The following is a 17417-nucleotide window of genomic DNA, read 5'->3' as shown; positions in this document are numbered from 1 at the left end:
CAATTCGTGTAATTAAAGACTCTTACTCCATGGCAATTAAACTGTATTTGTGTGGTCTGAGTGCCATTCACCTAATAATGTGCACTCAGACCTGAGATATCTGGGGATATATTACATGTCTATGTTTAATGTATAAAAAGTAACTTTATGTATTTTAAAGCATATTACTGTATTTGGGTCCCCACGTGTGTAATGGAGTCTTGCCTTTGTCCTGGGAGATAATTGAATTACTTCTCCAATTATCTCCAGGGCAAAAGGGAGGAAGCCAGGATGCATTGTGGGGATGTTTTACTTCTGTGAGTCTGTAATGTGATACATGTCTGTCGGTGTTACAGTCTTCCATCTAGTCCCCTAGGGGAGTGTCCGCCAGGTGGGAGACCTGCATAAATACAGGGGCAGGTAGCCCTCAATAAACAGACCACTGCTTGACCCTCAACACGGAGCCTTGTCTCGTTCTTGGGGGGATTCACTGTATGCTGATAGGGACTGACTGCCAGGAGTGTAAGCCGCTTGGGAGCTTTTCCTGTTCGTCTGCTAGCAGCTATTCGTGAGGTTCCAGTTCGGGAGTTTGGAGTGCTACCTTATTCCCTTGTATGCAGTTCGGGAGTTTGGTGCATTCACTTATATCCAATTCGTGAGTTTTGGTGATTTTACAGTAGCTGTCTGTGTAAATGGGATTATCGCCTAAACAGATTTTAACCCCTTGTCTGCTGAAACGGTCCTTAACAATTGGTGGCAAGAGGCGGGATCGTTCCTACAGCCAGAAGGACAGCTACAGAACACCATTTCTTTGGATTTTTACAAATTGAGGGCAACGCATGTTTGAGTACAGCGACCCTGACAGCACCAGGATGGAACCAGCAGTGGAGTATGATGAGGGTGACATGGATGACCGAGATGCACTTCGTAAAGGCATCTGGTACCAGGCACTGGGTATTGTGGAATACCAGCAGGACGGGAGATTCCCCAAGGAAGACCAGCGGTTGCAGAAGCGAGTATCCCTGTGGATGCTCTTCCTGGGAGAGCAGCCCCTGGAGGAATGGGTGAGGAAACTGGAACACCTAGTATGGCAGGAGATGTGGCTAGAAGATGCCTACCAGGCGCTCTGGTGGTATGGGGCACAATACTTGCCCTGGACAGCCGAGCATGACAAGCCAGAGGGAGAGGAGTTTGATGGTCCTGGCTTGTTATTGGAGTCTTTTTCAGAGCCTGAATTTGGGAGCCCCACACAAGCCCGGTTCAGTGATCTCTTGGAGTGGAGGGAGAGCAGGCAGTGGTGTACTAAGGGGGGGGGGGAGGGGGCGGTCCGCCCCGGGTGCCACCAGGGTGGGGGGTGCCATGACCCTGGTCTGGGAGCTGGAGGGGGCTGTGTGAGCTTTGGCCGCACAGTGCCCCATGGTAGTTAGGGTGCCGTGCGGCCAGAGCAGCTCACACACACTAAGAGCTGCTTAACTGCCGCACGGATGGAAAGTGGGGGCGGGGCTAAGCAGAATAGGGGCGGAGCCAAACCAACAGCGGGGGCGGGGCTTAATACGGCCCTTACCCGCTGCTGTTACTGCTGCACATGGAGGTGCAGCAAGAAGACATCCCTGCCTCTCCTAACCTAACAGGCTCCAGGAGGACTCCAGTGAATCCACTCCTCCTCCAGCTCCTGTCTGTAAGTAATAGTGTGTGTGACTTTGTCTGTAAAACTGTCTTCCTGTAACTGTGTGTGTGTGTGTCTGCATACCTGTAACTGTTTGTGTGTGTGTATGTCTGCATGCCTGTAACTGTGTTTGTGTGTGTGTATGTCTGCATGCCTGTAACTGTGTTTGTGTGTGTGTCTGCATGCCTGTAACTGTGTGTGTGTGTCTGCATGCCTGTAACTGATTGTGTGTGTGTGTGTGTGTGTGTGTGTGTGTGTGTGTGTCTGTATGCCTGTAACTGTGTTTGTGTGTGTGTATGTCTGCATGCCTGTAACTGTGTTTGTGTGTGTGTGTGTGTGTCTGCATGCCTGTAACTGTGTTTGTGTGTGTATGTCTGCATGCCTGTAACTGTGTGTGTGTGTGTGTGTGTGTGTGTGTTTGCATGCCTGTAACTGTTTGTGTGTGTGTGTGTGTGTCTGCATGCCTGTAACTGTGTTTGTGTGTGTGTATGTCTGCATGCCTGTAACTGTGTTTGTGTGTGTGTATGTCTGCATGCCTGTAACTGTGTTTGTGTGTGTGTGTCTGCATGCCTGTAACTGTGTGTGTGTGTGTGTGTGTGTGTGTGTCTGCATGCCTGTAACTGTGTTTGTGTGTTTGTGTCTGCATGCCTTTAACTGTTTGTGTGTGTGTGTGTGTGTGTGTGTGCATGCCTGTAACTGTGTTTGTGTGTGTGTGTGTGTGCATGCCTGTAACTGTGTTTGTGTGTGTGTCTGCATGCCTGTAACTGTGTATGTATGTGTGTGTGTCTGTGTGTGTGACTGCATGCCTGTAACAGTGTGTGTGTGTGTCTGTCTGCCTGTAACTGTGTGTGTGTGTGTGTGTGTGAGTGACTGCATGCCTGTAACTGTGTGTGTGTGTGTGTGTCTGTCTGTCTGCCTGTGACTGTGTGATGTTGCCTGTAACTGTGTGTGTGACTGTAACTGTGTATGTGTGTGTGACTCTCTGCCTGTGACTGTGTGTGTGTGACTGTATATGTGACTGTCTGCCAATAAGGGTGTGTGTGACTGCCTGGCTATGACTCTGTGTGACTACCTGTAACTGACTGTGTGTGTAACTGTCTGCCTATAACTGTGTGTGTGACTGTGTGACTGTCTGCCTGTGACTGTTTGATGTTGCCTGTAACCGTGTGTGACTGTCTGTGACTGTGTGCATGTGACTATCTGCTGCTGCCTTTTACTGTGTGTGTGTGACTGTCTGCCTGTGAGCGTGTGTGTGTGTGTGTGTGTGTAAATGTATATGTGATTGTCTGCCTGTAACTGTGTGCATGACTGTCTCTGACTGTATGTGTGACTGTCTGCCTGTAACTGTGTGTGTGTGATTGTCTGCCTGTAACTGTGTGTGTGTGTGTGTGTGTGTGTGACTGTCTGCCTGTAAATGTGTGTGTGGGGCTGCAGGGATTTTGTAGAAGGGGGCAGGGGTTTTGTATTGGGACAGGAGTCTTTATAAGGGGATTTGTAGATGGGGGTTGCAGGGATTTTGTAGATGGGGGGCAGTACAGGATTTGTAGACGGGACGGGACAGGGGTTTTGTAGGAGGGGGTGGGGCACACAAGGGTTTTGTAGAAGGGGCTGACAGCGGTTTTGCAAAGTTTCCAAATTTGTTCAATACATTAAAAAAAAAAATTAAAAACTGTTACATGTGTTGCATACTTTGTTGCCTTTGTCCTGGAGATAATTGAATTACTTCTCCAATTATCTCCAGGGCAGAAGGGAGGAAGCCAGGATGCATTGTGGGGATGTTTTACTTCTGTGAGTCTGTAATGTGATACATGTCTGTCTGTGTTACAGTCTTCCATCTGGTCCCCTAGAGGAGTGTCCACCAGGTGGGAGACCTGCATAAATACAGGGGCAGGTAGCCCTCAATAAACAGACCACTGCTTGACCCTCAACACGGAGCCTTGTCTCTTTCTTGGGGGGATTCACTGTATGCTGATAGGGACTGACTGCCAGGAGTGTAAGCCGCTTGGGAGCTTTTCCTGTTTGTCTGCTAGCAGCTATTCGTGAGGTTCCAGTTCGGGAGTTTGGAGTGCTACCTAGTTCCCTTGTATGCAGTTCGGGAGTTTGGTGCATTCACTTATATCCAATTCGTGATTTTACAGTAGCTGTCTGTGTAAAGGGGATTATCGCCTAAACGGATTTTAACCCCTTGTCTGCTGAAACGGTCCGTAACAGTGCTCTTGGGGTCATTGGTGTCACGGGTGGCGGTACGGAAACCGGGACCCCTGAGTGCCTGATGAGAAGTTGGGAGTCTTCAGCGTGGAAGAGGATTATCAGGGCCTGGTGCAGGGCAACCACACGCCCTCTGGTGTTGAGCACCAGCGTTTGTGCGGCCACATACCAGAACCCTGATGCAGCTACAGCGGATCCCAGGAACTTGAAACTAGGAAGTAAGCAGACCTCCCAGGAGCTGAATAGGGAGGCTCTGCAGCAAGAATGTATCCAGTACAGAAACAAGGCAAGGCTAGGATAGTCACCAAACATGAAAACAAGACAGAACTAGTAGAACCCAGAACCAGAGGAGGATAGGAAGCTAAACCCAGAACATGTACACAATACATAAGGGAACATTAACTAAACAGGGGCAGGACAGGACAGGACTGTACATGGACTGGGAATACAAACTAAAACAAGACAAGATATGATAGGCAAAACAAGAGGAGAAATAACTAAGTACTATATATGAAAATAATGGGGATTTAATCACATTATATGATCGTACATTGCATAAGCCTGCCAACAATGGCAATGTACCCCATATCTGGCAGGTCCTACTCTGCCTAATGTATGCTAAAAGAACCATAAGAAACACATATAGCACTTACCTGCAAGAAAGGGCAGAAGGCTTGAGCAGCTGCCTGCAGGACACTGAAACAAAAGGAATGATGGAAAACAAACGGGTGTGGCAACATAAAACAAACATTTAAAGGAACCCTGGAGACTGGGAATTCCCGGGACAGTATACAGGAATGAACCCAGAAAAACCCAGCAATAAATAAAAACAGACATGAAAAACTAAACAAGAATTGTAAAAAGAGTACTGGATACCAGAAGCCAAGGCCAGACTTCTCTGCAGAACATGGCATGATGTGACAATTGGCAGCTTTCCTCATCCAAACACGGCAAGTTGAGTTGATGCCAAAGACCTTGATTTTGGTCTCTTCTGACTACAACACTTTCACCCAGTTCTCCTCTGAATCATTCAGATGTTCATTGGCAAACTTTAAACTGGCCTGTACATGTCCTTTCTTGAGCAGGTGGACCTTGCGGGCGCTGCAGGATTTCAGTCCTTCGCGGCATAGTGTGTTACCAATTGTTTTCCTGGTGACTATGGTCTCAGCTGCCTTGAGATCATTAACAAGATCCTCCCGTGTAGTTCTGGGCTGATTCCTCACCGTTCTCATGATCATTGAAACTCCATGAGGTGAGATCTTGCATGGAGCACCAGACAGTTATTTTGTGTTTCTTCCATTTGCGAATAATCGCACCAACTGTTGTCACCTTCTCACCAAGCTGCTTGGCGATGGTCTTGTAGCCCATTCCAGCCTTCTGTAGGTCTACAATCTTGTCCCTGACATCCTTGGACAGCTCTTTGGTCTTGGCGGAGAATTTGGAATCTGATTGATTGATTGCTCCTGTGTAGCCCGGATGTCTTTTAAATAGGTAACAAGCTGAGATTAGGAGCACTCCCTTTAATAGAGTGCTCCTAATCTCAGATCGTTACCTGTAAAAAAGACACCTGGAAGCCAGAAATTTTGCTGATTGATAGGGGATCAAATACTTATTTCACTCATTGACATGCAAATCAATTTATACAATTTTTGACATGCGTTTTTCTGGATTTTTTTTTTGTGATTCTGTCTCTCACTGTCAAAATACAGCTACCATTAAAATTTTAGGCTGATCATTTCTTTGTCAGTGGGCAAACGTTCAAAATCAGCAGGGGATCAAGTCATTTTTTCCCTCACTGTAAACTGGAAGAAAGAAGATTTAGTCTAAGGCAAAGGAAAGGCTTTTTTTACCATAAGAACAATAAGGCTGGGGAATTCTCTGCCGGAAGAAGTGGTTTTATTGGAGTACAGATGTTTCAACAGCAACTAGATACATACTTGCAAAAACATAATATTCAATTATATAATTTTTCAACTGTAGGGTAATCGATTCTTGATCCAAGGATAAATCTGACTTCCATTCTTGGGTCAAGAAGGAATTTTTTTCCTAGTTTGTTGCAAAATGGGAATGCTTCAAACTGTTTTTTTTGTTTTGTTTTTTGCCTTCTTTTAGATTAACAGCAAAAAACAAATGTGAGGAAGGTTGTACTTGATGGACACATGCCTTTTTCAGCCTATGCAACTATGTAGCTAACTATGTAACTATGTAACAAGACCTATAGTGAAAAGAATACCATCCCTACTGTGAAGCATGGTGGTGGCTCACTGACTTTGGGGGTTGTGTGAGCTCTAAAGGCATGGGGAATCTTGTGAAATTTGATGACAAGTTGAATGCTGCATGCTATCAGAACATACTGGCAGTCAATTTGCATTCTTCTGCATGAAGGCTGCGCATAGGATGCTCTTGGACTTTCCAGCATGACAATGACCCTAAGCACAAGGCCAAGTTGCCCTCCATTGGTTACAGCAGAAAAAGGTTCTGGAGTGGCCATCACAGTCTCCTGACCTTAATACCATCGAGCCACTGTGAGGAGATCTGAAACATGCGATATATGCAAGACAACCAAAGACTTTGCATGACCTGGAGGCATTTGTCTAAGAAGAATAGGCAGCTACACTACTTGCAAGAATTAGGGGCCTCATAGACAACTATTTGCAAAAGACTGCATGCTGTCATTGGTGCTAAAGGGGGCAATACACAGTATTAAGAACTAAGGGTATGCAAACTTTTGAATAAGGGTAATTTTTTTTCTTTCTTGTCATGTTTTGTTTTATGATTGTGCCATTCTCTTATAACCCTACAGTTGAATATGAATCCCACAAGAAATAAAAGAAATGTGTTTTGCCTGCTCACTCATGTTTTCTTTTAAAATGGTGCCTATATTACCAATTCTCCAAGTGTATGCAAACTTTTGAGCACAACTCTATATCTGGGGAAAAGAGGAGATTAGTGTCAGCTTTGTTTTTGCATATCTAGGTGCTAGTCATTCCAATGTAATATTCAGATAATTTGCACTTAGCTCAATAGTACTCTATACAGTGTATTGTATATACACTCTAAAGGTTATGGTGCAAATGATTTTCACAATGTATTGACTTCTTACCTGGGTTTCATTGGGCGCCGCTCCCCATCCAGTTAAGTCCAGTGATGCTGGACTCATTTCATTAGCTGAGAGAGATCAGTTGATTCTGTCATGCTGAGTGCATGCACTAGCCAGTTAACAAAAGAAAAAGCTCGCGCTTTTCTGTAGAGGAGGTATGGTGTGGTGCAAGTGGACACCAGGTAAGAAGTCAAACCATTCTAAAACACTCCTGGTACCATAACTGCTACAGTGCGCTGTAGATAATGATGTTTTGACTGTTCCTTTAACTTTTATTCACTTGGAAAATCAGCAAAATTTGTTATTTTGTCAGTGGTGCCCAAAACTTTCCAACTGAAGGTCCCTGAAATGTTTACTTGAAACAATGTGAAAATTGTATTTTACACAAGCTAATATTTCAGTTACAATGACTTATAAGCACAAAATAGAGCACAATTGTTTGTTTATGTTTTTACAACCAATGCAGTGCAGGCTACATGCTACAGGGTGTGTCTGGCACTAATATTATCAGTTTAACTGGTGTTGAGAGTTCTGGCACTGTCTAAAAATCATACAGACACCATGTACTCCTACAATGCATGGTCAGGGCGTATCGGTCCCAGGGAGAGTAAATCATTCCTAAAGGGATTCAAGTGTGACTATCTATCAACATTACACATTTAAAAAAAGTAAAACTTTGTTTATGAGGGTGACCAAGACGTGTGGTCAATAAAGGACATTTTGCCAGGACACTCCTGTAGTAATAAAAACAAATGAAAAAGTATTGTCATTCAGATACTTGGTGAATCAAAGTGGGTTTATTTGAGCTGCTTACATGGATACTCTGAACACAACTTTAGCTTAATGAAGGAGTTTTGGTGTATAGACCAGGCATAGGCGACCTTCGGCTCTGCAGATGTTTTGGACTACACCTCCCATTATGCTTTGCCAGCATTATGTGTGTAAGAGCATTATGGGGGATGTAGTCCACAACATCTGGAGAGCCGAAGGTTGCCTACCCCTGGTATAGACCATATCCCTGCAGTCTCACTCCTCAATTCTCTGCATTTAAGACGACATGCAAAGCTAGAGGCTTTAGAAATTAGAAGTCCTGTTTCTAATTTTTTTTTCTTTTAAAAAATGGCCCAAAATCTTGACATGATTATTGTCGCTGCCTCTCATGACAGACACAACATGTTTTTTTTCTAAAACACACCTGTCATTAGTTCGCACAAGACCAATAGTTTCTTCCACAACAAATATGAGGGGGATATTTGATGTTCAACCTAGGGATTAGCTGGGGCCGGGGGGGAGGACCCTTTTTTTTTCTTTTTTTTTTTTTTTTAACAGTGAGCAGCCACAGACTGCTCACTGTTTAATAGACATGCCCCTACTCGCGGTATTGCGAGTAGGGGCACAATTTACTAATACTAAGTAATTTTTACTTAGTATTAGTAAATTTGGCCACAAAAAAAAATAGGGGGCGGACCGAACATCGCATATGTTCGCCATCCGCGGCGAACGCGAACACGCTATGTTCGCCAGGAACTATTCGCCAGCGAACCGTTCGGGACATCACTATTCACTAATTATCATAGAAACAGGGACACTATTTAACTGTTCTTGCATAGCAAGACCACTTAATGTTATCTCACATATATATTATTATTCTTATTATAGCCAAATTTACCACCCTAACTCCTCCCACCGTTTTTACACTACATAGACAGTAATATACCAAAACGTGCAGATTGTTCCCGATTGGTGTGCTATTACTTTGTGGAACGTTTAGCCGAATGGTTCACGGAATATCGTCGTTCTTGTGGCGAAATTGGTCCCATAGGAATGAATGGCAAAATGTTCAAAACTAGAGTGGGAGCTGGCAAAAGCTGAAAATCAGGACATGATTTCTAAACTGCCACCAAGCCCTCATTTTCAAGCCCACCTACACAAATCTTATATCAAAATGTTCCGCTATCCCTGCTGCCACTAAAAATGTCCACGTCTAAGCCATAGTCCTGATAGTTTTCACAATATGACCATTTGTTTGCAACTCACGCCGTCCATTGGCATTCATTGAAACTCCACTCTGCAAAGCTCACATTTGATGGGCAATTTCTAAACTGCGACTGTGCCTTCATTGTTAATATCTCAGAGACATTTGCATCAAAATATAGGTCTGGGTCTTGTGATTCTCACAATATAAAGCTCTTCACTGTAGGATTTATAGTTTTTAAAATACGACCGTATGAAGATAGCAACCGCCAAAATACTCTGACCTGTGCCAAGCTGCAGCAGCAAGTGATGTCATAGACAGGGCCTTTTGTACACCTGCTAATGTTTTTATAAATGTATGTTTTAATGTAACTGTGAAGCACTTTGGGCAACAACATTGCTATTAAATGTACTATATAAACTGGTGGAGGCAAGAACACCACACAATTTCCCCAGAAATTGTAGCTGGTCTAGTTGAACATACAAGCCTTCACTCCCAGGGAGCATTGTCTTCAAATCCAACCACATCAGTAATGATGGGATTAATGGCGACTGTTGTAAGCCTTAGACAACTTTTTAAAACAGAATGGCTGATAAATCTCCTCCAAATGCCTGTTTGCAATACCTACAACATCCTGAGCTCCATAATATAGTTTGATATATTTCTATGTAACAAAGAAAAGCAAGGCACTGAATGGAAGTTTCATCTACTTTATATGTGCGGGAATCATGAATTTATTTCAGGAACATAATTTCACTGGAAAAGTTATTTATTTTTCTCATCAAAGGCTCCACATATCTTATGTTTACTGGCTTAATGAAAACTCATTTGCCTATATAAACAGATCTCTTTAATATGCTGAACACTTATTGTGACAGAACCATCTGTCTGTGAACTACTTCTATTCCCCCTTTGGTTTCGTCTGTTTGTTCCGTTAATTGCCTGTCCGTACCCCCTGTTCGTTTAATTCCTTAACTCCCGAATAAACTGCCGAACAGCCGGCCACCCAGCATGGAAGTGTGCTGCTGGTTAACCTTTTGGCCCTATTCGAACGTTGTGGTTAACCGAAGACACCTTTTAATTGTCAAAGGTAGGTTGGGTGGTCGTCGTTCGTATGCGGACCACGAGGTGGCGGCCATCTTGGACGCAGGAATGTCCAGCGGTGTTCGTCGACGATCCCCTGGAATTAAAAACGGACACTATTTCTACCAAACACCGCTGAAGCCGCCGACCTCCCTTCCCCGCCATCCAGCATACGAACGCCGGCCCGTTCGGTACTTTTTCTGCACGAATGGACTTAACCCAGATAGCTATGCCATGGAGCCCATTCGTATAACGAAAGACTATGTGAAAGACTTTGGCTCCATGGCGATTGAACTGTATGTATGTGATCTGAGCGCCATTCGGTAATAATGTGTGCTCAGATCTAAGCTATCTGGGGATACGTTAAATGTGTATAGTGCATTCGGTATTTTTCCTGTTATACATTTTTGTGTGTTTTTACTATTACATGTAAAATGGCGATTTGCCTCTATCCTTGGAGATAATTGTATTACTTCCCCAATTATCTTCAGGATAGGGAGGAGGGTCAATTCAGCTAAAGGGGAGTGTTTATGCCTGATCCACTGTGATTGGCTACTGTACTCTTATTGTCCCAGTTTTCCCACCAGGTCCCCTAGGGGAGTGTCCACCTGGTGCAAAGCCTGCATAAATACCGGGCAGGTAGCCCACATTAAATCAGATCTCTGCTTAACCCTCAATACGGAGCTTGGTCTCGTACTTGGGGGTATTGGATTCATATGGTTTACTCGTTCGGCTGTTTGATACGTGAAGGATTTCGTGTGGTTCCTGTTCGGCTGATTGGAGCTTTCGTTAGCTGTCTCTCCCTTCGGAAGGTGAACGTCCTCAGCGGTATTAACCCCTCTTATACCTGGGTGTACCGTAACACTTATAGGAATTATCAAAGGAGGATTTTGTATTTGATGAATATTGTTTGAAATTTCCATTGTAATTAAATGTATAATTTACAATACAGTTGTCTTGATGTGATGTATTTATTGATGTGTTACAGACAGTTACATAAACAAAGGTTGTCTTTAAAAAATGTTTATATATATTATTCAAGTAAATCCAGGTCGACGTCTTAGCTCTACATTGGAGCTTTCATCGCACAAATATTTTTTTTTAATATATATATATATATATATATTTTATTTCAATGCTTTTATGTTTATATATATATATATATATATATATATATATATAGAGAGAGAGAGAGAGAGAGAGAGAGAGAGAGAGAGAGAGCAGTGGTAGTTATATTATTATACTGGCTTTGTTCACTAATCTGTGGGTTGTGATCAGTTGACACATAACACAACTTTTTAAAACCAACTAGACCAGGGGTAGTCAACTGGCAGTTTGGAATTTCACGTGGGCAGTGGGCAGTTGTGGGTTCTGCAGAAAACGGCCAGTGGGCTATAATCGCCATGGACCAAAGCCAGTATGGCAGAGCCAGCCTTGTGTAAGCCCTCTCGGGCAGTGAGGAAATCAAAGATCTCCCTCACCAGGCCGCTGGTACTTAGTTCCAGCAGAGACAGGGATGGTCCTGGGAGGCTATGTGTTCCTCACACGAGTAGGCTGGTTGGAGCTTTGCTGAGTGTTACCATGGCAACGCACCAATACAGTGCTGTGCTTGCAAGAGTCAGCCTGCAGCCGGAGGAGCTGCAGGTTAAAGTTAACATGCCACCACTTGACCACCAGGGCTTGCAGCATTATGTCCCCCTCCCTGGTAAAAAGTAAGAAGAAGGGAGGGTAAGACATTAAGATAGATTTTCACATCTCACCCACCTACACACAGCATAGACCCTATGCACCCTTCACACCCATCACACACACTACACCTCACACACATACACTGCCCCTTCCCACACACACACACACCCCTCACACAGACTGCCCCCTCACACACACACAGACTGCCACCCTCACACACACACAGACTGCCCCCCTCACATACACTACACCCCTCACACACACTACACAACTCACACACACACTGACTGCCTCTGTCACACGCACTCCACCCCTCAAACACGCACTGCCCCCTTCACACAAAATGTGGTAAATGTGTGGCCTGTAGGTACATGAAAAAAGACTCCAAATGTCTAATAAATTCAAGTGAACAAATTGTGTGTACTGTTAAAATTTTTTTAACTGTAACACTAAAGGGATAATTTACCTTTTGATCTGCACATGTGGCCTTAGATACGTTGGAAAAAACCATCCGTCCCTTTAAAAGGAGAGTGATGGAACATATACACTCTGTCAGAAACTTCAGAGACACCCCAGTGGCAAGACACCTTAGGAGTCATCATCATGGTGACCCAAGTGGTGTTAGAATTGCAGGCATTGAAAAAGTGACCCTTGGATGACGAGGAGGGGATCTTGATCTTACCCTCCTCAAAAGAGAATGCTATTGGATATATACGTTCAAAACATTAGCCCCAGATGGTTTGAATGAGGGTTTTACATTTACCCCCTTTATTGAGTAATAGAATCACCAAGACTTTAAGTATTTCTTCATTTAAGTATTTCTTCATTTAGTTTATTTCATATGTATAAATACAGTTCTTTTCATTAATTTTGTAAATACTTTTCCTCTAATTACTATTTTTCTCCTTGGTCAGCTATACCAGTGGTTCTTTTCATCTTGAACGTATTAGATCATTACTCTCTGCTCTATACGAATGCACTTTCATGTAGTTGGCTTATAAGAAGAGTTGTAAGTGCTTATTGATGTTATTAATTATATAAACATCAAGTTATATATTTATACTTATTGACATCGTCCATTTATACAATATCTTCTAATGACCATAGTACTTTATACTAGACCATGGTTCGTCAACCTGGTCCCTACCGCCCACTAGTGGGCGTTTCAGGATTCCAGGTGGGCGGTAGGGATTTCCAGGTTGATCGGGCGGGTGCGAGCCGGCGGTACCCGTGCGACTGGGTACCGCCGTGACCATTTGCGGCTCCGGCCCGCCCGGTAAACCGCCGGGGCCGCCTTCCAAAGTGTCCATCGGGTGGCCCATGCTGTCAGGACCACCGGATGGATGCGGATTGTAAGGGGGCCCGGTCAGCGCTGGGCGCTTTAACAGCGCGACCGGGCCCCCTGTGATGACATCAGAGCTGGGAGGAAGTGATTCCCCGGTCACTCCTCCCAGCTAAAACTGAGAGCCGCGCGGGAGGATCACAAGGGAGTCAGTGTGAGAACTCTGACTCCCATCCACCTGAGCTAAAACTGAGAGCCGCGCGGGAGGATCACCAGGGAGTCAGAGTGGGAACTCTGACTCCCATCCACCTGAGCCACCACTGGACCCCAGGGAAAGTCACCCTCCTGCACCTTAAAGGTAGGAAACAGGAGGGTGACTTAAATATAATGTGTGTGTGTGTCTTTGTAGGTATGTCTTGTGTGTGTCTGTATGTGTCTTTGTATGTATGTCTTGTGTGTGTATGTGTCTGTCTGTGTATATGTGTGTGTGTGTGTGTGTGTGTCTGTATGTGTCTTTGTATGTATGTCTTGTGTGTGTGTATGTGTCTGTATGTGTCTTTGTATGTATGTCTTGTGTGTGTGTATGTGTCTGTCTGTGTATATATGTGTGTGTGTGTGTCTGTATGTATGTGTGTCTTGTCTTTGTATGTATGTCTTGTGTGTGTGTCTGTCTGTGTATATATGTGTGTGTCTGTATGTGTCTTTGTATGTATGTCTTGTGTGTGTGTATGTGTCTGTCTGTGTATATATTTGTGTGTGTGTCTGTATGTATGTGTGTCTTGTCTTTGTATGTATGTGTCATTGTATGTGTGTCTTGTGTCTGCATGTGTGTGTGTCTATGTATGTCTGCATGTGTGTGTGCATGTCTGTGTGTCTGTTTGTATGTATGTGTCTTGTGTGTATGTGTGCCTGTCTGTGTCTTTGTGTGTGTATGTATGTGTGTCTTGTGTGTCTGTATATGTGCCTGTCTGTGTCTGTATGTATGTCTTGTGTGTGTCGCATGTGTGTCTGTATGTGTCTTGTGTGTGTGTGTATGTGTCTGTCTGTGTATATATTTGTGTGTGTGTCTGTATGTATGTGTGTCTTGTCTTTGTATGTATGTGTCATTGTTTGTGTGTCTGCATGTGTGTGTGTCTTATGTGTGTGTGCATGTCTGTTTGTATGTGTGCCTGTCTGTTTGTATGTATATGCTGCGAGACTAAATATTTGATATCTGGTTCGATTTTCGTAAGGAACAAACGAAGGTCTCTTTCAGTGATATTCAGACGACTTCTCTGTTTGCGCATAATATGATTTCTCATTTGTGCGTCAGCTCATCTCCTCTCCCTCCTCAATTCCCCTCCCCACCTTTTTTTCCCCTTTTTTCTATTTTTTAACCATCCTTATAGCAATGCCCAGTAGGAAGGCTGAGCTAGGTAGCCCACTTACTATAGTCCACTATAACATACAGACACACACATACGGACACACACACACAAGACACACACACAAGACACACTCACAAGACACACACACAAGACACACACACACAAGACACACACACACACAGGACACACACACACAGGACACACATACAAAGACATAGACAGGCACACATACGTGTGTGTGTGTATGTGTGCCTGTCTGTGTCTTTGTATGTGTGCCTGTCTGTGTCTTTGTGTGTGTGTCCTGTGTGTGTGTCCTGTGTGTGTGTCTGTATGTTATAGTGGACTATAGTAAGTGGGCTACGTAGCTCAGCCTTCCTACTGGGCATTGCTATAAGGACGGTTAAAAAATAGAAAAAAAGGGGAATAAAAGGTGGGGAGGGGAATTGAGGAGGGAGAGGAGATGAGCTGACGCACAAATGAGAAATCATATTATGCGCAAACAGAGAAGTCTTCTGAATATCACTGAAAGAGACCTTTGTTTGTTCCTTACGAAAATCGAACCAGATATCAAATATTTAGTCTCGCAGCATCAACCTCAAGGATCTCATTAATCACTAGTAAAGGTAATTTCAATTTACTTTATTGTTTTCTCATTAAACGTTATAAAGTTAAAAACCTTATAAACCTGCATTAAGTAGAAATAAAAAGATAAATGTACGTACATTTATTTTTTTAAAAAACACCCCCCTTTCTTAAAAATATTCTGCATTTGCGCGAAAACTGGTGGGCGGTAAGGAAATTTTTTCAACCAAAAAGATGCATTAGTGGGCGGTAGGTAGAAAAAGGTTGACTACCACTGTACTAGACCTAAATCATTGTAGAGATGCTTCTCTCTATGGTTTATCTAGTGACTACAGTCACTTTTATATACCCCTTTAACTGCTGTACTGGATATACTAATTATTCTTCTGTTCTTTGCATTTACTACATTTAGGCACATCCAGGGTTAATAAGCCGCTACATCTACATTCAAATTTGCATCTTATAAAGTGACGTCATGTTCGAGTGAGAGAGAGAGAGGGCGGCGTGGCTTGTTCAGAGTTCGGCCGTTAGGCGCAAACTTTCAAACACACGCCCCTCCTTTCATTGGTCCAAGAGTGGTATAAAGAAACCTCTGGTGTCAGAGGACACTTGTATAGCCTCGGAAGAAGGCGCGTTTAGCAGCGCCGAAACACGTGTCAGGCAACAGGCAGTTAGGACAGATAGAAGCTCGTGCTCCTTCGTTATCACTACAGCTAGTTAGACAGAATTAGATTTAGATCTTTAAGCTCTAGCAAGTGGGAACTGTGCTTTACTTGGGGATTTATTTTGGGGTATGAGGGATGGTCTAGGTTGGTGACTCTCTTTTTATCCTCCCCCCCCCCACCCCCCTCTCAACAGGTACCCATATTTTTCTTGCTGAAGTTAGTTGCAGTTCTCTATAATTGATTTTCAGCTATACATTTTACTTTGCACCAGCAAACTCCTACGAGCTGCAGCAACTCTATACTAGATCTTCATCTATACAATCTAATCTGCACTAGTAATCTCTCTACTTTATACTGTGTAGCTATTTTTAGCAGTATCTTTACAAGATGTTTGCTTATCACTTTTTTCCTGCTGTGTAACTTTTGTTACATTTTGCTACTCTGTTAGACCCTACAAGTCTTTATTAAGAGATTTACAGGTACTGTGATTTACCATTTATTATTATAGATGGGAACTTTTCTTAATAGCTACCAGTAGACTGTAGCAACGATTTAAGCACCTATTTGGGATTTATCTTTATTTGAAGACTCCTTCTGTTCTTATTATAAGACATCTTCAAGATTTATCCACATCCCATTCATGAGCTTATACTCTATCTCGCCATACTCAGTTATTATTATTTTTATATTCTTGTTTTCTCAATTTTGAGGATTTTTATCTTAGTGTTATTAACAGTTTTTATATATATATATACATATCCACTAGGGGGCGTCCAACTCCTCTCAGACCTATTAGGTCTGTTCCTCTTTATCCACATATGTGAGGGTTACCCCCTATATTGGTCGCTCCAGACACACACCAAGCTGATTCCCCCAGGGGTATCCAGCTTTATTTCCCCCTTCACACACGCACAGCACCCTTCACACACGCACAGCAACCCTCACACACAGCACCTCTCACACACACACTGCACCCTTCACACACACACTGCAACTTCAACACACACACACTGCTCACTCACATACACACTGCTTGCTCACACATAAACACACACACACACACACACACACACAGCACCCTTTACAGACACTGTACCTCACAGACACACATAGAAAAAAAAGTAGAATAGAAAATAGAAAAAAGGGGAAAAAATAGTACATAAATAGTACAAAAAGTACATATTTAAAAAAACAAAACCCTCCTTTATAAAAAAAAAAAGAAATCGCACTTGCGCTATAAAAATGAGTTACTGCGGCACTGGTGAGCGGTAAGGAAATTTTACCATCAATAAAGATACAAAAGTGGGCGGTAGGTATTAAAAGGTTGACTACCCCTGAACTAGACCCTTGAGAGTCGTGCTACTAAATAATAATTAACTCATTTTGTGAAAATAATTATCAATAAAAGAAAATGGTGTGATGGTTTGAAGTACAGGTATAGTATCCTTCCAAAGGTAGAATGATAGTTAGGGATTAATACATAGAGAGGAAAAGGAAGAAATAGCAGCTATATATACTAACACAAATTCAGGTAAAGAATAAATAGCTGTATCGAGATACTAGACAACAGAGTAGTCAAGATTAGCCTAGTCGGGGGATATTGGATTGCTGAATAGTTAAAACTATCAGGAGTCGAAATCCAAGGAAAAACAATAAAATGCAATACAAGCTTACAGCTCCAGAAGCATTATATGGCTGTGATCCTAAGCAAGCCAATTGCATTCAAGACCTGCATTCATTTGGCATCAACTGCAAGCACGGATGCAGCAATTCTACTGATCAAATGTGAACACTCACAAGATCTCAGTTACCTGCATTTTT

The sequence above is a fragment of the Pelobates fuscus genome, chromosome 3, assembly GCF_036172605.1.
Source record: "Pelobates fuscus isolate aPelFus1 chromosome 3, aPelFus1.pri, whole genome shotgun sequence".
Lineage (NCBI taxonomy): Eukaryota > Metazoa > Chordata > Amphibia > Anura > Pelobatidae > Pelobates > Pelobates fuscus.
This window is presented reverse-complemented; position numbering follows the sequence as displayed.